Source organism: Pseudochaenichthys georgianus, chromosome 17, assembly GCF_902827115.2.
Source record: "Pseudochaenichthys georgianus chromosome 17, fPseGeo1.2, whole genome shotgun sequence".
Taxonomy (NCBI): domain Eukaryota; kingdom Metazoa; phylum Chordata; class Actinopteri; order Perciformes; family Channichthyidae; genus Pseudochaenichthys; species Pseudochaenichthys georgianus.
In genome coordinates this window covers 8,447,408-8,467,341 of record NC_047519.1, presented here as the reverse complement: position 1 = coordinate 8,467,341, position 19,934 = coordinate 8,447,408, and the positions used below count along the sequence as shown (strand labels likewise).

Genomic DNA, 19,934 nt, shown 5'->3' with positions numbered 1-19,934 from the left:
AAGTCTCGCTCTTGTCATCGTTCAGGCTTTGCATTTGAACTCCTATGACTGGTTGCGGACTTGAAGGGAACGACTTCCTGGCCTTCCTCACATCCAGGAAAAAGGTGAGATTCTAACCCATTTCAATGCCACAAGCAAGTTATTGTTTTGAACTTTTTTAATATGATTTTTTTGGGGAATTTAAGTTTTATTGGACAGTTGAGATCTACTGGAAATAGTGGAGAGGGAGGAGATGATATGCAGCAAAAGGCCGAGCCGGATGGTTGCTGCTCCGTGTGGAACGTTTTCTATCAGGTAAAGCACTTTGGTACCCAGTTATTTATGGTATTGAGTTTGAATTTAGCCTTTGGAATGTAATTTCCAACTGTGCATTGTAAAGACTGAAAAAACAGGCTCAGGTTAAAGCTTGTCCTCCTGTCTTCTCTTATTTCCTTATCTTTCTTTCAGGTGCAACATCTACCAATGGTTGTACATGACACTACCTCTTTGCTGTCCTTCTAGTCAACCCTCCTGATCAGAGCCTTTCCTAAATAGTGGTAAGTTGTTTTACAGTTCAGTGTACGTTAATTTAGCAACTTAATGCCTTACTGCTGTTGAATAAACCCTATTTATAAAACGGACAAGTATATATGCACCCATCAGCAATCAATAAAACAAATCGTACAACACAAAATAGAAGAAATCTGGACCTATCCTATTTATTTGTATACCACATTATCTATTGGGACTGCTCATTGATGTCATCAAGAGCCATTGATGCGGCTTTCACACCAGCACTTTTCCCTTTCTAGCTCCGAGCGGGAGCTTTTCTGGTTCAGCTCCGGTTTCCCTTTTCTGCTCCCGCTCTGTTCACACCGCCCAGAGCTGCCGCTGCTGCGTCATGACGTCACCGTTTACGTGCCTGCTTCATAAAGTCCAAACCGCGTGGAAATCCCTCACTTATTGAAGCGCTGTTCGCTTTGGTTATCGTCTTACGAAAATATATATGGAAGGCATCGGACTACTTTACAAGGGACGATTTTACTTGGAACTTTACAAACATCACATGCGAAATGCAAGACTTCTTTGTGGTCTTCAGCATCTACCTGCCCCCACCTCGACGTATAGAGAGACGTAAGCGACGCCGCCTCTTAGCTCCGAAGCTCTTGCCCATAGGCGGCGCGTGAGGCTCAGGTTTGAGAAGGCTAAATAACTTCTTTTACCTGACGCTGCCCGCCTCCGGCGTCTATAGAAAAGAGATCAACTCAGTGTGCGGAGTTTAAATCTCTCAAGTCATATTACAGGATAAAGGAAATACAGTGTAAACTGCCGTAGCCTATGCAGAGAAGACGCCGACGTGTCGCACTTATCATTTATATTACATCATCAATCAGATCATCGATCATATAATATATCATATATTTCCTTATCTGAGTCAGCTTCTCCAGCCGTATCTGGAGCTGGAGACGTGCCTGCGCTGCCTGGTTTCTCAGAACCCTGCAACCTGGAGCGAGCATCTGACATGGGTGGAGTATGCACGCAACTCTTTGCCCACCTCTGCTACCGGTCTGTCTCCCTTTGACTGTGTCTTTTGCTATCAGCCTCCTCTATTCTCAGACACTGAGAAGGAGGTGGTGGTGCCATCTGCTCACGCCTTAGTCAGAAGATGCCACCGTGTCTTGGGCTGCAGCTCGTCGGGTCCTCCTGAGGAATTCGGCTCGAATGAAGACGGTGGCGGATCAACGGCGGTGGGCGGCACCTACATATGCCCCGGTCTGGGGCAGCGGGTGTGGTTGTCCACAAAGCATCTGCCACTCAGGGTCTTGTCAAAGAAACTCGCTCCAAGGTTTGTGGGTCCATTTCCTGTCACTAAAATAATCAATCCTGTATCTGTCCGTCTCCGTCTGCCCAGGTCACTACGGGTTCATCCAACGTTCCACGTCAGCCGAATCAAGCCGGTTCTGGACAGTCCCCTGGTTCCCCCCCCCCGTGTTGTTGATGGCGGTCCGGTGTACTCTGTCAAACGTCTCCTGTCAGTGAGAAATCGAGGCCGATGTCATCAATTTCTGGTTGATTGGGAGGGCTACGGTCCTGAAGAACGGTCCTGGGTCCCGTCCAGTTTTATCGTGGGCAAAGACTTAATCGAGGACTACTACAGGTGTCATCTGGAGGTCCCAGGGCCGTCAGGTGTCGTCCCTAGAGGGGAGGGTACTGTTGTGCGTAGACGGCTCTGCTAAAGATTGTTCCCTAGTTTAGGTTTCATGTTATGTGTTTAGATAGGTTCCTGTTTTATTTTTGATAGTCTTGTCTACCCTCATGTGTCTAAAGTACGTTTCCTGCCTTGTCTGTTTTCCCGCTGTTGTGATTGTCTAATTGTCTTCACCTGGGGCCTGTACTACGAAGCTGGTTCAACCTAACCTGGATATGTTTGAGTTAGCCGGTTGGCCTAATCCAAAACATACGCGCTCTCGCTAAACGATACTACGACGCTGGTTATCAAGTGGATCGCTCAAGCCAGCCGTGTCCTATCTAGTTAGGTGCGCGTTCACATGAAAGGGGTGGTATTTGGAGCATTCGACCAATCACAAACATGGAGAAGCATACTGACAGCGCAGCGTCATAGGAATGAAAAGTCAACTATAATAACTATAATATTAGACATATGAAGAAGTTAAACTTTAAACATCCATGACTTAAACACTTTATCCAGGATCAAAGCCACAGAGCTGAACCTGCAAGGTGAATACAGCTGGTAACAGAAAAAGTGTTTGAATGCATACATTAACAGGTTTATGATATCACTGCCCCGTCTAAAACACGATCTGACTTCAATTACATTTGACTCGAGTGTTTCATCAACTTAATGTGTTAAAATAATACTTCTGCATCCAGTATGTGACACTGTGAGTGTTGCACGGCCAGATACGGCTCAGCTGACTCAGATAAGGAGATATGTGATACATTATGAAGTGATATGCCGCGGACTGTACTTAATGTACTCTGATCCGGTTACTTATGTTGTGGCAGATATTTAAGTAAGCTTTCTTAACGCTAATGTTATAATAGTCAGATTGCTCTGAAGATGGGAGGTGATATTCTATTAATGTTCACGTTCACACAGTCGGTGATTTTTGCCGGCCATCTTTCCTGCAACGGCAGCTTTTCTGTATTTCCTTTCTCCTGTAATATGACTTGATCGCTTTAAACTCCGCACACTGAGATCTGATTGGTCAGCAGGCAGTGCTTTCACTGAGTTGAGCTCTTAGCCTGCAACCTAACCTGGTCCCGACCAGGTTAGCCGCTAAGCATAAGTTACCATGGAGATCTAGCCTGCTAAAAAGAGAACCAGCTTCGTAGGACCGGAAAGCCGGAGTTTTCCCTGAATTTAGCCGGCTAAGCGAAAATCCTGCTTCGTAGTATACCCCCCTGGACAACAAACTGCAAAATGTTTATAAACCTAAACGGAACACCTGAGGAGGCCAAAGTACTGGTCATCTGGATAAATCTCCGCTACCACACTCCATCCCGGAAGCTAAGATCATCTGGACAGGATCTCCTCTCCACCCCCCGCACCAGGTTGCGGACTTTTGGTGACAGAGCCTTCAGTGTGGCATCCCCCACCCTCTGGAACTCTCTCCCCACCGAAATCCGCAACCCTGGACATTTTCAAAAAAGCCCTCAAAACGCACCTTTTTACCAAGGCTTTCCCCACTGTATAGTTAGTTTAATAGGTTTATTTTTCCACTACTTCCCCCCCCACCCCCTTAACCTGTCTGCCTTTTTTTTTTTTTCCCTACTCCCCCCCCCCCCTACCCGACTTGTAAAGCGACCTTGGGTTTCCTGAAAGGCGCTATAAAAATATTATATATTATTATTTTATTATAAATACCAATAATCTTCATGTTCTGGACCACACATAAGGTAACAAGCACTTACACACTGAATGGAGGCAATAATCTTCAATAGGGGAACATATTAATATGTCTCAGATGAACAAGGAACAAGACCAACTGTTGCTAAAAACATTTGAATACACTGACTATAAAACAAAAGATCTGGATTATGAAAGAGACCCAGACAATAATTTCTTCTCTTCTATCAACAACTGCTGTTATTACACTGATCAACAGTACAACCAGAGCATATCATCAGAGGGCAAACTATCTATTATTCACTTCAACAGCAAAAGCATGTATGCAAACTTTAACCTCAGCAGGGAATATTTAAATCAGTTTCAACAAACATTTAGCATCATTGCCATATCTGAAAATTGGATCACGGAGGACAAAGGCATAGACTTTGAGCTGGAGGGCTATGAACTCAGATACATCAATAGACAAAACAAGGGTGGAGGAGGAGTAGCCTTGTATGTGGACAATACTTTACAATTTAAGGTGATGAATTATATGTCAACAGTGATTGATAATGTATTGGAATGTATCACGATTGAAATCTGCAAAGAAAAAACGAAAAATGTAATCATCAGTTGTATATATAGAGCACCCGGCTCTAGTATTGAGATTTTCAAGGACTAGATAGAGGAAATATTCTCAAAAGTGATTCATAAAACAGTTTTCATTTGTGGTGACTTCAATATTGCCCTTCTAAATCCAAATAATCACAGCATGACAGAAGAATTTATCAACACAATGTACAGTATGAGTTTATATCCAAAAATTACTAGACCCAGCAGAATCACATCGCACTGTGCTACTCTCATAGACAATATATTCACAAATGACATAAACAACTAAATGAAAATAGCAAAAGTCATACCTTTGTTCAAAGCTGGGAACAAACATCACTTCACAAACTATAGACCTGTCTCACTTCTACCACAATTCTCAAAAATTCTTGAAAAGCTTTTCTATAACAGACTGAACAATTTCCTAGAAAAACACAAACTTCTCACCGAAAGTCAATACGGATTCAGAGCCAATTGATGGCTTTAATAGACTCACTTGAAGAAATTACTAGCTCAATTGACCAAAAGAAACATGCCATTGGAATATTCATTGACCTAAAAAAAGCATTTGACACAATTAATCATGACATATTAATAAAGAAACTGGAACGTTATGGAATCAGGGGTGTAGTTTTGGAATGGGTAAGGAGTTATTTAACGAACAGGCAACAGTTTGTGAAGCTGGGAGAGTGTTGTTCTTCATATTTGGACATTACATGCGGTGTCCCCCAGGGGTCAGTATTGGGGCCGAAACTATTTATTATGTATATTAATGAAATATGCAATGTATCGACAGTACTCAAGTTTGTTTTGTTTGCTGATGACACTAATATATTTTGTTCTGGGGACAATGTACAGCTACTATTGGAAGAGATCACAGCTGAAATATGCAAACTAAAGTTATGGCTAAACAGTAATAAGTTATCATTAAACTTGAATAAAACAACATTAATCATATTTGGAAATAGCAATACACTAGCATCCATTAAGATAGATGGGATTTTCATTGAGAGAGTTAAAGAACATACATTCCTTGGAATCACAATTGATGAGAAACTGAGCTGGAAACCACACATAAAACATATTCATTCCAAAGTCTCAAGAAGTATTGCAATATTAAACAAGGCAAAACAGATTCTTGATCAAAATTCCCTCTACATTCTTTACTGTTCATTGGTGTTACCTTATTTAAGTTACTGTGCAGAGGTTTGGGGCAGTAATTATAAAACTACAACACAATCCCTATTTATTCTACAAAAAAGAGCAATAAGACTTATTAAAAATGTCAGCTATAGGGATCATACAAACCCATTATTCTCAGAGCTAAAATTATTAAAACTGTCAGATCTTGTTGAATTCCAAATTGCACAAATCATGTTTAAGGCAAAAAACGTTCAATTACCTGAGAATATTCAGATATTGTTCAATGAAAGACAAGGGAATTATTGTTTACGTGGTTCATTTATATTCACTAATGTTAGGGTGCGCACAACAAAGAGAAGTTTTTGTGTTTCTGTTTGTGGGGTGAAGATCTGGAACAATTTGAGTGAGGAGCTAAAGGGATGTCCAAACATCAAACTATTCAAAAAGAGGTGTAAAGACACAATTCTCACAAGGTACAGGGATGAAACTGCTAAACCATAACTGTTTATATTCTTGTTTTGTATTCTATTTATGAATTTGTGTTTGTATGAATTTGTGTATGTACATATGTGTGTGTATATATATATATATATAGACCATTCTCCTAACTTGCCTGTATATATTATATGAATGATTATATCAATTATTCAAGGTTAAAGTATACATTGATATTGGATGTTAACATATATTAAGATGTAAAAAAAAAAAAAGGGAGAAGGGTCGGATTAAATAAGTGTAAACTTCTTCCGACCCCTTTTCGGACGTGTAATTAGCTAAAGTTTTGTTGTTTATTGATATCAGACAATGATACTACAGATTATTCAATTATTAATTAAATATTTCGTTTCAGCCCACATCAAACACCTGATCAAGAACTTGTGAATCTTCAGGCAGAAAAGACGAAAGCACCTGTTCAAAGTTCCAGTTCCCTGTACATCGAACCATGCCTGTCCTCTGTTCCACATATCTTCAGTCCGTTCTGGACCCCATGACTCGGGACACTAGTTCTACCAAGGCTCATTAGAGGTAAGCAGTGGTAGGAGAGTGGAGTTATCTTTGTATTTAGGCTGCAAGTCGTCAAGAATAGATTACAAATCGCTTAAAATGTTCAGACAAGATGTGTTACGCAGGCGCTGATATACACTGAACAACTCTATTGATATTGCAACCCGTTTGTAAAAGCCAAATATAAATGCAACACTTTTGTTTTTGCTCCCATTTTTCAGCACTTCTCCTTTGCTGAGATAATCCATCCCACCTCACAGGTGTGGCATATCAAGGTGCTGATTAGACAGCATGATTATTGCACAGGTGTGCCTTAGGCTGGCCACAATAAAAGGCCTCTCTAAAATGTTCAGTTTTATCACACAGCTCAATGCCACAGATGTCGCAAGTTTTGAGGGAGCGTGCAATTGGCATGCTGACAGCAGGAATGTCCACCAGAGCTGTTGCCCGTGAATTGAATGTTCATTTCTCTATCATAAGCCTTCTTCAAAGGCGTTTCAGAGAATTTGGCAGTACATCTAACCGGCCTCACAACCGCAGACCACGTGTAACCACACCAGCCCAGGACCTCCACATCCAGCATGTTCACCTCCAAGATCGTCTGAGACCAGCCACTCAGACAGCTGCTGCAACAATGGGTTTGCATAACCAAAGCATTTCTGCACAAACTGTCAGAAACCGTCTCAGGGAAGCTCATCTGCATGCTCGTCGTCCTCATCTGGGTCTCGACCTGACTCCGGTTCGTCGTCGTAACCGACTTGAGTGGGCAAATGCTCACATTCGTTGGCGTCTGGCACGTTGGAGAGGTGTTCTCTTCACGGATGAATCCCGGTTTTCACTGTTCAGGGCAGATGGCAGACAGCGTGTGTGGCGTCGTGTGGGTGAACGGTTTTCTGATGTCAATGTTGTGAATCGAGTGGCCCGTGGTGGTGTGGTTATGGTATGGGCAGGCGTATGTTATGGACGACGAACACAGGTGCATTTTATTGATGGCATTGTGAATGCACAGAGATACCGTGACGAGATCCTGAGGCCCATTGTTGTGCCATTCATCCACGACCATCACCTCATGTTGCAGCATGATAATGCACAGCCCCATGTTGCAAGGATCTGTACACGATTCCTGGAGGCTGAAAACATCCCAGTTCTTGCATGGCCAGCATACTCACTGGACATTGAGCATGTTTGGGATACTCTGGATCGGCGTATACGACAGCGTGTTCCAGTTCCTGCCAATATCCAGCAACTTCGCACAGCCATTGAAGAGGAGTGGACCAACATTCCACAGGCCACAATCAACAACCTGATCAACTCTATGCGAAGGAGATGTGTTGCACTGCGTGAGGCAAATGGTGGTCACACCAGATACTGACTGGTTTTCGGACCCCCCCAATAAAGCAAAACTGCACGTTTCAGAGTGGCCTTTTATTGTGGCCAGCCTAAGGCACACCTGTGCAATAATCATGCTGTCTAATCAGCATCTTGATATGCCACACCTGTGAGGTGGGATGGATTATCTCGGCAAAGGAGAAGTGCTCACTATCACAGATTTTTTCAGATTTGTGAACAATATTTGAGATAAATGGTTATTTTGTGTATATAGAAAATGTTTTAGATCTTTGAGTTCATCTCATGAAAAATGGGAGCAAAAACAAAAGTGTTGCATTTATATTTTTGTTCAGTGTAGGTTATATAATATGCGGCTAAATTTTAAAATTAAATTATTTCCGGTGCAGAGACAAACACTCGATGTATAAAGTACATACTGGTGTTAATAAAAGATAGCGTGTATCCCTCAATTTATCGACAATAAGAATGACAATCCATACTTCCAGGTGTAAAGTGATATATCTATCATACTGTAGAATAGATCCTACACATCCACTGGAGGTAGATTCTGAAAGTAAAATATACACTTCTCACTAGAAATGTAATCATAAAGCATTATTATGACCAAACTATCCTACAATTTAGGATTTTACACTGAAAAAAGTGTTGGATTCAAGATTCAAAGGTGTTGTCATCATATGCTCAGCAGCTACAGTGTAGAAATGTCAATGAAATTCTTCTGACCTGAGCTCCTCCAACAATGCAACATATATAATAAAATACAAAATAAAAAGTAGTGCAAAAGTTTATATACATGTAATATAATATATTTACAAGAACAGAATATGAAATTAAATAATGTAAATTAAGAACATTTTAATACGGGTTATTGCGTGAATAATAGACCTAATCACAGTGAATGTTCAAAACAAAAATTTGATAATTGTTTCTTTTTCACCTCACAGTGCACATATTTAAGTAATCATAACACAAAGATAAAAGTTAATCTGTTTTTCCTTTCTCTTTTCAAGAGTGCTTCAGAGGATGGCTGAATTCACAGAACATGGAGAAGACCGAGAGGGAGAACTTACTACATTTCACAAAAAATACAGGACCTTGTGAAAAACGGAAAGAAACAATTGAAGGAAACTGCTTAAAAATATGAAGTAATGGGTGTTTTGAAAATGTGTGTTAATGTTCATTGCGTGTTATAAATTATTTTCCTGCTTCTAATCATTTGATGTATGAGTATTTATTTACAGACATTCTGGTAAGGTAGGTGCTCTGATCTGAAATGATAGATGTTCATTGAGCTACTGTGTTAATGCACATAGTTGGCAATGCAAAATTGTGGAATGTCACCTCAGGCTCCTTTCCCTGGTCTGTTGTAGGCTCAGAGTGGATCGCTGTTGTCTTCCATTTCTGACACATCTTCCTCTATCTCCTCTTCATCTGGTACAAAAATGTGTCCAGAGCCCCTCGTACAGAAAATCGCCTAATCGGTCACCTGCTCATTGTGTCAATGAGTCAAATGTGAGTAAGGCACAAATATAACTGCTTGAGAGCCAGTAAGGGAGGCGCATGTAGCGCGAGAAGTTCCCGTAACCTGTGTGTGCATATATAGATGTTTTCCATCTGCAGGATGAACATAATACACTCATACCCATTCATTTTCTATGGCGATCAAACCTGACCGAAAACGCCAAGGGTGTTTCACTGTTGAATAAATCACTCAACATTCAATGCAAGTGGTGATGATCAAGTGTATGTTCAGAGGCCTAGTGTGGAGGATAACATAAGGTATTGAGGCAATTGGATAAAAAACAATATTTATTTATTTTAAAGTCATTAAATTGCTCAATTTAAATAAATGTAAAGGTACAGAAAGACAACTCACAGAAGTGTGAGAATTGGAAGTTATGAGATTAAAATCGAAGATTTCAAATCATATTTCCCATGTTAAATATAAAAAAACATTGCTATGCATGTTTTTTACTGCAGTGCAAGCCTTTTTATCCGTCACTATATTTCACTGCTGCTTGTCAGTAGGTGGCACTGTTTCCCAAGTATTGCACAACTGTAAACAGGCCATGATGCTTCAACCAAAATGCCAAGTTGCCATGCCATGGAGACTTTTAAGGTCTATTACATGAAGACTTCTACGCAACAGGTTCACTTCAATACAACTCTCCTTTAAATTAAAACTGCATGACAGACCAAGCAAATATAACAGCAATTTTATAAAGGCATTCATACAATTCAGTAGAGAGAAATCTGAAGAGCAGTAGCAATGTACTCTGGTGAGGGTAACCAGTGAGGAAATCTGATAGAGCAAGTGGGATAAGTTTATCATTTGAGAAGTTCCCCCACCCTCAAATAATATAAGCACAATGCAAGTGGACGATCGCTGCATTAAGAATAAATAAAATAATCTCAGTGCTCAAATCAGGTCGGCCACATTCATGGGCATCTCCTCCGGTAGTATTGTAAAACGTCTCGATATCTCGGAGAATCCTCGTGTTTTCCTCTGCGACAAAGTTGATGGCAACTCCTTTTCTGTCAAAACGACCACCGCGTCCAATTCTGAAAAAGAAAAAAAGTAAAGACGAGTTGGAATCACAGGAGAGGGTGAGGGGCACGGTATAGATAACATATGTGATGAAACTCACCTATGGATGTAGTTCTCTCAGTTTGTAGGGAGGTCATAATTAATGACCAGGGAAACCTGCTGGACGTCAATGCCACGAGCCTGAGAAAAAGAGGGCATTTCCACATTACATTCAAGACTAAAGCAGGACATGGCTAGTACATCGTGCGTGTTAATGTCGCTCATTTATAAGTAACAGCATTCTACAGGCGGAGAATCCATTGTGGAGAACGAGCACTAATCTTCCAAAAGTTTTGACTGCTTGGCCATTTTAGGACTGTTGCAGGTTTGACACCATTTGGGGTTTCTTACATTTCAATTTTCACCATTACATAAGTCTTTACACTCACCAGAAGATCAGTAGTGATCAACACTCTGCTTGAGCCAGACCTGAACGCTCTCATGACATCACGCTCCTTTTGGTCCATATCACCATGCTGCAAAAAATATGTATTCAAGTTAGGAAACTCTGCAGCCTTGCTACTAGGGCTGTACCCGAATATTCGTTGGCCAACTATTCGGGTTTTAATTTCATTATTCGGATATTCGTTTTTTTCCCCAATTTTTCCCTAAATGTATGCCATCAATAAAGGCGAATTGCCATATTCTTATACTATATCTATACTTTTGAATTGCAGTGTTGAAATATATACAATCTCAGCCTGTGCTCCCGACATCGCGTTCACGAACGCAAACGGCACGCTTCACCTCGTTTCACACACCTGAACACAAAATGCCGAAGACTTCAGCTGTGTGGGACCATTTGAAATTGGACAACGGTAAGAAGAAGGCAGTGTGCCAAATATGCGACAAGAAACTGGCCTACCACGGTGGCACAACAACTCTGAAAAGTCACCGGATGCTGCAAGTACTAGCCTAGCTGTTGTCAAGTTGCCATGATGAAGCTGCTTTATCCGCCGTTTAAACAGTAACGTTACACATGATAAAATCGTGCACTTACTTTGCTTGGAAAATAGTTTCAAGCAAGCAACCGAATTGTTTTTTTATATTAGTTTTTCAATTTTATCCGAATAGTGAAAATAATAGGAGCAATGTGGGAACATCTGGGGCTAAGGCAATTATTGGCATACAGTTCGTTCATTTTTCGTTCTTCATTTATTTAAATACTGTTTACTGCATCGGTAACAAGTATTACAGTGTTAGGCCTACTGTTACATCTATGTTATTAAAAGTATTGTTGTTATAACAGAAATATATGTTTTGTATCTTCAGGTTGTAAAACATTAGACGGAATTTGGAAGCAGATTTGGTCCCCAGGCGCTGCACTACGACTGGGTTAAATGCAGAGGACACATTTAGTTTTAATGTATGCGAGTACTGAGACAATAAATAAATATAAATCCTAATAGTATGCTCTTTCTGCGTTTCTGCTTAACAGTGTTGTCAGGTGTCGGAGCGTGTTATGAATCTTTTTTGAAAAAAACAATTTTAAAGAAAACTCTCCGCACCGAATATTCGCTGCTGATTACTACCGAATATCCAGAGCCTGAAAAATGGTATTCGGGACAGCCCTACTTGCTACCAGTCGATCCAACAAAGATGTAAAGCCCAGCAGGCAGAGAACCCAACGTACCAGAGCAGAGACAGTGAAGTCTCTAGCGTGCATCTTCTCAGCCAGTCCACTTTTCTCCTGGTGTTCAGGAAAATGACCCCCTGGGTGATGGTCAGGTTTTCATACAGATCACACAGGGTGTCCAGCTTCCACTCCTGGAAACAGCAAGGAAAATAGCCACGTTATTTTTGTCAACTGAACAAACCGGTCGTAATGCCCACTATTCTTTATGGAACTGAGCAGCTAATGTGTAGCACAAGATCTTGAGACAAAGGGGACTGGACATTAAGAAAGAGGTCCCCCCAGAGACTCAATTGCGACACTGTGCCTTTATTGTCCTTCCCTGGTGTACCACTGCTTACACGGCCACATGAGCTAAACCCGAAGGCTTGGCTCCTGTAGTTTGAGCAGGGTGCTTTAAGAGAAGGGGCAATTTCATACAGTCAGAACAGTGTAATGTTGATGATAACCCACCTCTTGCTCCACATTTATGTAGAACTGCTTGAGACCCTCGAGGGTAAGTTCTTCTTTCTTCACCAGGATGCAAACTTTTTGGTCACCTCCAACACCTCTGCTGGCAGAGAGCAGGACCACCTGTAGGAGACAACATGTTACCAAAAGATCAAAAAATACTGAGCCGAGTAGAGACAGAGTTGCAGAAGTTAAACATTTAAAATGCAGAACTAAGTGTGGCACTGCACCTTGAGACAGAGGCCACTGAACATTAAGAAAGAGGTTCCACCACATCTCATTTTCAGTACAGTGGCTAACAATCTTCTTCCACGCAATACTCTGCTAGCATTATTGCATGAAACAGATTAAATCTGGATCACACAATTATAGCAGTGTTCTGTTCATGCAGAAGGTATCAATATTTTCAGTATTGTACTTGAAGTCAAAGGATTCTTCAGGCATGAAAACGGGTCAGGGGTGAAAAAGGTGAGAAGGATATTATCCCTCTAGGGGGGTGCGGGGGCATGCTCCCCCGGAAGAACATTTTGAATATTCCATATTTTAAAGCATTAATCTGATGCATTTTGAGATGCATTTTTTTTTTTGCCAACCTGGGGAGAAACTGAACTTCAGCCATGAGTAAAAAATATTATGACCTCCTTACTAAGTATTATCAGGGATGCAAACTCATCAGGTATGGAAAAGGTGACAAGGACCCGAGCCCCCCCCCTCGACCCCACGGAATATCGGCTTTAAAATGAGGAATAACAGAGGATTTTAGCAGTCAAAACAACTAAAGCAGCAGTGTTAATAATAACAGAAATGCTAAAGAGTCACATCTAATAGAAATATATAAAAGCATTTATTTTAATTGTGTAGCAGTCAGTTTATAATTTTGGCAGCACTGTTGAGCATTTTGAAAATCTATTGTCATGCCTCTGTGCAAGGCTTAGTCTTTCTATCTTTATGGCATCTGGTGTAAAGTAACTAAATTCATAAACTCAAGTACTATACTTGGGTACAACTTTGAGATACTTGTACTTTATTTAAGTTATTTCAATGTTTTGCTACTTTGTTCTTCTTCTCCTCTACAGTTCAGAGGTAAATGGTGTACTTTTACTCCACATGTATTTAATACCTTTAGTTACTTCACAGATCTGGATGAATGATGTGAAATCTAATCAAGTGATGAATCAGACTTTAGTTCCACCTGGAGTAAATCCACAAGCTACCCTGCAGTCTACAAAGTCATTCAAACTAGCTGCACCTTCACCAGCTTTGAGAACGCTTTCATGATCAGTCATTATAAAACATATCATATATATTATTCTGAAATGGACCAATCTGCACAACGACTACTTTTACTGTCGCTACTTTCACTATATTTTGATGAGAATACTTTTCTACTTTTACCTGAGGAACATTTTGAATGCAGTACTTTTACTAACAGAGTATTCCTATTCCTACACTCTGGTACTTCTACTTTTACTCAAGTACAAGACCTGAGTACTTCTACTTTTACTCAAGTACAAGATCTGAGTATTTCTGCTTTTACTCAAGTACAATATCTGAGTGCTTCTCCTTTTACTCAAGTACAACATCTGAGTGCTTCTACTTTTACTCAAGTACAAGATCTATACTTAGACCACCTCCGTTTATCGCCTATGAAAAAAAACTATTAGAAAACGAAGGCTAACCCCCGATCCCACCAGAAGCGTCTGCGCTGCGACCTCCTCCTGCGTCATAACCCACCAGGCGCGTTTCAAAACGTTGCGGAAGCGGAGAGTCGTGTGTGCAGCCTCGCAGTTGTTGTTGATTTTGGAATATTTCCTGGACATTTGTACTTCTACAAGTAGTAGGCTATGTAGTTAAATGGTTTATGTTTGTGTCTGTTAAAATCGTGTTTATTGTCGTTATTTCCCATTTTGGTGTGTTGTAGACTACAGACAGTTAATAATAATTGTAATATTCCAGTTATAAACGACATGAATCAAAGATGTGTTGCTGTATTCTAGTGGTAAAAAAAAATATGCATTCATCATCATAATTATTCTACATATATATAATTTACAATGCCTGTAAACCGGAGGAGAACGCTGACATGTATTCTCCTACTTGAAAGACGGTGGTGGGGGAGGAGAAGGAACCGGTTTTGGGTGCACCCCCTCAACCAGCAAAGCAGACAAGGTGATTTTCATCACTTCCTGTCTGCGCAAAAAATAGGATTCATCCTATATTTTAGAAATTCCTTGCGGCGAGGAGCTTCTGGGACGCTTCGCGCCGCGGCGCAGCGGGTCTGGTGGAATAGCACCCATTGACTAGAGTGGCCGCGATCGCTAAAACCGCCGCAGCGCAGACGCTCCTGGTGGGATTAGGGAGTAACGCTAATATTAGCAGAAAGTGACAATGTATGCTAGCTAGCTAGACGATAATATTGCGACAGAAAAACTTTTCAGTGCACATCACGCTCTGCGCTCCGACAGGGAGCTCTGCTCTGAACACCTGAACGGCCCGTTCTAACAGCTGTTCACCAGCAGTCCAGTCTGTGCCAGAGTGACTCCGGACTGCACAGTTAATATTAACGAACGCACCCGTAGCTAATGTGGCTGCTGAATCTAGACCATCATCACGGAGCAGCAGATCCGACAGGAAGACTCGAGCACACAGCTCGCGCTGCATTATAATATATAAAAAAGAACACCATGCGTGTCATGATGGCACATAACAGCTCGCGGCCGTAGATCACTCTGGGTCCCAGACCAGGGGATCAGTAGTCATGTAAAGACATCTCCATTGCATTGTCAGTCCCGAAAGATGGTACAGCATAATTTCACCCAGTTTTCCACAGCAACATAAAAATATTGAAACCACAATCAATTCAAATAGCAGTCAGATTTTAGACCGATGCAGCCATGGACAGAGACTACACCAATCTGAGGATACTGTGCGTCACAATTTTTAAAGCTTTGAAAACTAAAAAGAAAGTACCTTAGGTATTGAATCAGTGTCCTCAATATGCTGTGTATAGGATCTGAGATACTGTGGCGGTCACGGTGACCTCAGAAACAGCATGTCTGCTGAGCCAGCTCTCTGGTGGGAGCCGGCACCAGAGCCTCCTTCAGCTTAATGTCCAGTTGCTGCAAGATAGAGATGGCAAACGTGGCCGTCTTGCCAGTGCCCGACTGGGCAATGACATCATAGCCTGATGGCAAGGGGACAAATGTTTACTAACAGTAAGAAAAACATTTTACAATTCAAAAGAATGACCTATAACAAACATGTTTCAGTATTGAGTGATCAGTAAGGTAAAAATAAATATCCCCATAATTTGGTAAGTCCCGAAAGATGGTAAAGCATCATTTCACTCAACATGAATAGACTATTTGTTTAACAGTTTAATATGTTTTTGTACCTTTGATGCAAGCATGATTGCCCTTTGTTGAATAGCAGATGGCTTCTCAAAACCATATATTCCCCTGAGAAGAGTCTCCTTCAGGTTCATATCATCAAGTCACCCAGAGCCAGAATGACTTTCTGGATCTACTAAGAGACGACGGAAGCGAAACAAAAAAAGACACAACATCTTGTCAGGATAATGTGGAGATCAGGTGGCACATGACAATGTCAACAGTGTGTGGAAGAACTGTTCATAGTGATCAGTAAAGTTAAAAAGACATCTCCATTGCATTGTCAGTCCCGAAAGATGGTAAAGCATCATTTCACCCAGTTTTCCACAGCAACATAAAAATATTGAAACCACAATCAATTCAAATAGCAGTCAGATTTTAGACCGATTGCAGCCATGGACAGAGACTACACCAATCTGAGGAGGATACTGTGAGTGACAATTTTTAAAGCTTTGAAAAGTAAAAAGAAAGTACCTTAGGTATTGAATCAGTGTCCTCAATATGCTGTGTATAGGATCTGAGATACTGTGGAAGTCACTGTGACCTCAGAAACAGCATGTCTGCTGAGCCAGCTCTCTGGTGGGAGCCGGCACCAGAGCCTGAGCCTCCTTCAGCTTAATGTCCAGTTGCTGCAAGATAGAGATGGCAAACGTGGCCGTCTTGCCAGTGCCCGACTGGGCAATTACACCATAGCCTGATGGCAAGGGGACAAAATGTTACTAACAGTAAGAAAAGCATTTTACAATTCAAAAGAATGACCTATAACTATCAAGTTTCAGTATTGAGTGATCAGTAAGGTAAAATAAATATCCCCATAATTTGGTAAGTCCCGAAAGATGGTAAAGCATCATTCACTCAACATGAATAGACCATTTGTTTCACAGTTTAATATGTTTTTGTACCTTTGATGCAAGGCATGATTGCCCTTTGTTGAATAGCAGATGGCTTCTCAAAACCATATATTCCCCTGAGAAGAGTCTCCTTCAGGTTCATATCATCAAAGTTGTCTGTAATCTCATTCCAGTTGCTCTGAAGTAAAGAAACCAAAGTTTGTATAAGTCAGGATACAAATGTGTGGCTAAATCTGAAAAAGACAATGTATGTTGTCATGCACTTACCTCGATGACACCCTCAAGCTCCATTCCACCTGGTCCCCCATGGTCTCTCTCTCTTGAGCTTTACTACGGAAAAAAGGTAATTCAACATTTAAATTATAAATATGAACAGTGTATTGGGAGAGAGTACTTAACTGGTTACTACAACGTGCCATCCCTACACGTGTCATATAAAGTCGCTAGTTGTTGTTTTTTTTAAATTGACTTATGTTAATTGTAAGCTATATTGAAATTAAGAACTACGTCAGGTTTTACAGTAATATACAGGGTTACGCCCAAAGAGTCCGATTACAGAGCGTTGGGCTTGCCTGGGCGCACGTGTGACATCCCACGAGGGCTTAATTAACTGCGTCTCTGAATCTTCCCGCTAACGGACCATCGATACATGAACTGCTCCCCCGCCCACTGTCTTTAAAATAAATTATCGTATGAAATACATAGAGAAGATGTCGGACAGTTGGCCTGTGGTGCCGAAGGGGGCTTCTCCTGCCTCATAACAAGGCCGAGCTGTAGCCTGGCCTGACGGGCCCTGTGACTCCAAACCACCGGCCATGACGGAAGAAAGTTTTTAAAAGAATGCAACTAGGTTTTTATGAATGTCATAATAAGGAATAAGCTATATACAGTAGCCTACAACGTTTTACATGGCTAGTAACGGCAATTTGTATCAGTTAGCTGGACAGCTAATTATTAGCATCGTCCTCAGCGCTTGAGGCCTAACCACATATGTAAAAAGGCCTAACTATCGAGGTAATACATAATTAGGAATATACAGAGTGCACCCCACCATATCACGCTTAAGTACTAAGCATCTATTATTGTTCTAAAATGAAGACCGAATAAATGTTGTATACCTGTTGTAATCAGCAGCATCACTAGACATGATCCGTTCCCAACTGCAGCATGCGACTGGAAAGATCGCTGATGGTGATGCAAACTGTATTATACAGCCGGACTATTTTTCACTGATTAACTTAACATGCTCAGTTTTGTTGACTATGCACTCTCAGTTGACTGACTTAATGTTTGCATAACATACATTGCATTTACCATCTGCTATGTGCACATTTCTCTTCAATAACCGATACAAAATGTTAACATTAATCCAATCTATATTTTTTCAGCGGAAGGATATTGCAGTAACAAGTAGTGCTTGGGCTGCTACAGTGTCTCTGATAGGACAAAAAACCCTGAGTTTGACATTTTCGTGCTCCATTTCTGGAAAAGAGGTTCGTGTGAGGTCGGTGCAAGATGAGCTCATGAAAAATAGCTTGAATGTAATAGTAGTAAGAAAAGTAACGGAGGCTATGAAACTCCATCATCTCCATCATCATGAAACATATTTTAACAGGCAGGGAGTTTATAGGGGTATTCGCAACAGTGAATGTTTACATTATGTATTCTTACATGAGATATTATTATTTAACTTAGACCATTTGTAATTAGAATCAGTGAACCCATAGCTGTTCGGCTCAATTTGTTTTCCATTTCTGCAGGTTAATGTTGGAGAGAGGTTTTAAAGGTCCCATGTCATGCTTTTCCGGTTATTACCCGTCCCCTTGTGTGTTATGAAGGTTTTGATGCATGTAAACGGTCTGCAAAGTCATAAACCCTCAAAGTACACCCTGTAGCAAGTAAAACTCTAACACAGAAAAGACCTGTCTATGCTGCCCCAGAACGCCTCATTGGAGATTTCTCTTTTTCCATTGTGTTCTTCCTGGGTACATTGACGTGCCCATACCCAAATGGACCAATCCGTGGAGCTCCTCACACACACCCTGGGTGTTTCTCAATGTCGAAGAAGGCTGCTCCAGACCCACTATTTCAAGCATACTACGTCATCGAGTGCCACCGAAGGACTGTTCCAATGTCCAGCATACTTGGGCTGCATCTCAGGTCGATTAAATGGAGTCCTTGCATCCCTCACTTGCGTCGTTTCCCTGCGTTTAGTCCCTTCCACAAGGGAAGCATGGAGAGATGCAAGGAAACCACGAGAAGCAGGACAATAGAGGTTTCTCAAAACTCTAATTTCCCCTCCTCGACTCGTATCCTCGACTCCTATCCTCGAGACTTAGTCCCGCCCACAGGAGATGCGAGCGGAGGACTGAGGAGGGGAACCGAGGAGAGAGGAGGGGAAATTAGAGTATTGCGAAACCTCTAATGAGTTTTAAGAGCAATGAGACGTCCTTTCCTCCGGAGCGTCATGTGAAGCGATGTCCGTTTGTGATGATGCTGCACAGCTGTTCGTCTGACAGCAGCCAGCTGGTTATGTCTAGAAAGGATCCGTCTTGTGTAAATATGACATCACGTTCTCGTTGTAACTCTCGTTGTAATCGGAGCGGCTCGGAAACACATCTACAGCAGTAACATGCATACACATTAATGCAGCAGCAATATTAATAGAGAAACATCAGATAAAACACTGAAAGGGAACATTTTATTGCACCAGGAGCTATCTTGGGACTTTTACTGCGACAACGTTGACTTTAAAAAATAAACCATAGTGTTGGTGATCTACGAGTATCTGAGGATTTCATCGGAGGATGGTCTGGTAGTTCCTCCATTATCGCTCCTCCATTATCGCTCCTCGATCCTCCATCCACAATGCTTTGCGGACGGACCAATTTCCAAATCTTTGGCGGAAATAGCGCTCCATTTAAGGCGGGGCCTCTCATATGACGCACACCTGTTAGCCTCTTCCACAATTCTTTGTTATCCGAGCCTAGGAAGGATTCTTGCCTCGCTTCTGAAGCAATTGACTTGGAATACATCTGCTACCAAGCAAGCGTCCTCGTCCTAGACATTGAGAAACACCCAC

The 19,934-nt window shown here is 41.4% G+C and overlaps 6 non-coding genes and 1 pseudogene across 6 annotated transcripts; all 7 read right to left on the bottom strand.

Moving 5' to 3' along the window:
- Nucleotides 1–9,868: 9,868 nt before the first annotated feature.
- Nucleotides 9,869–18,054, bottom strand: LOC117462162 (eukaryotic initiation factor 4A-II-like; annotated as a pseudogene).
- Nucleotides 12,388–12,570, bottom strand: LOC117463061 (small nucleolar RNA SNORA81). The gene has a single exon (XR_004553889.1). It is a non-coding gene; the product is annotated as a small nucleolar RNA SNORA81 (small nucleolar RNA).
- Nucleotides 12,827–13,008, bottom strand: LOC117463059 (small nucleolar RNA SNORA81). Its single transcript, XR_004553887.1, has one exon. It is a non-coding gene; the product is annotated as a small nucleolar RNA SNORA81 (small nucleolar RNA).
- LOC117463069 (small nucleolar RNA SNORD2) lies at nt 15,356–15,430 on the bottom strand. The gene has a single exon (XR_004553897.1). It is a non-coding gene; the product is annotated as a small nucleolar RNA SNORD2 (small nucleolar RNA).
- LOC117463067 (small nucleolar RNA SNORD2) lies at nt 15,886–15,961 on the bottom strand. Its single transcript, XR_004553895.1, has one exon. It is a non-coding gene; the product is annotated as a small nucleolar RNA SNORD2 (small nucleolar RNA).
- On the bottom strand, nt 16,245–16,319 carry LOC117463063 (small nucleolar RNA SNORD2). Its single transcript, XR_004553891.1, has one exon. It is a non-coding gene; the product is annotated as a small nucleolar RNA SNORD2 (small nucleolar RNA).
- Nucleotides 16,785–16,858, bottom strand: LOC117463070 (small nucleolar RNA SNORD2). Its single transcript, XR_004553898.1, has one exon. It is a non-coding gene; the product is annotated as a small nucleolar RNA SNORD2 (small nucleolar RNA).
- Nucleotides 18,055–19,934: the final 1,880 nt, after the last annotated feature.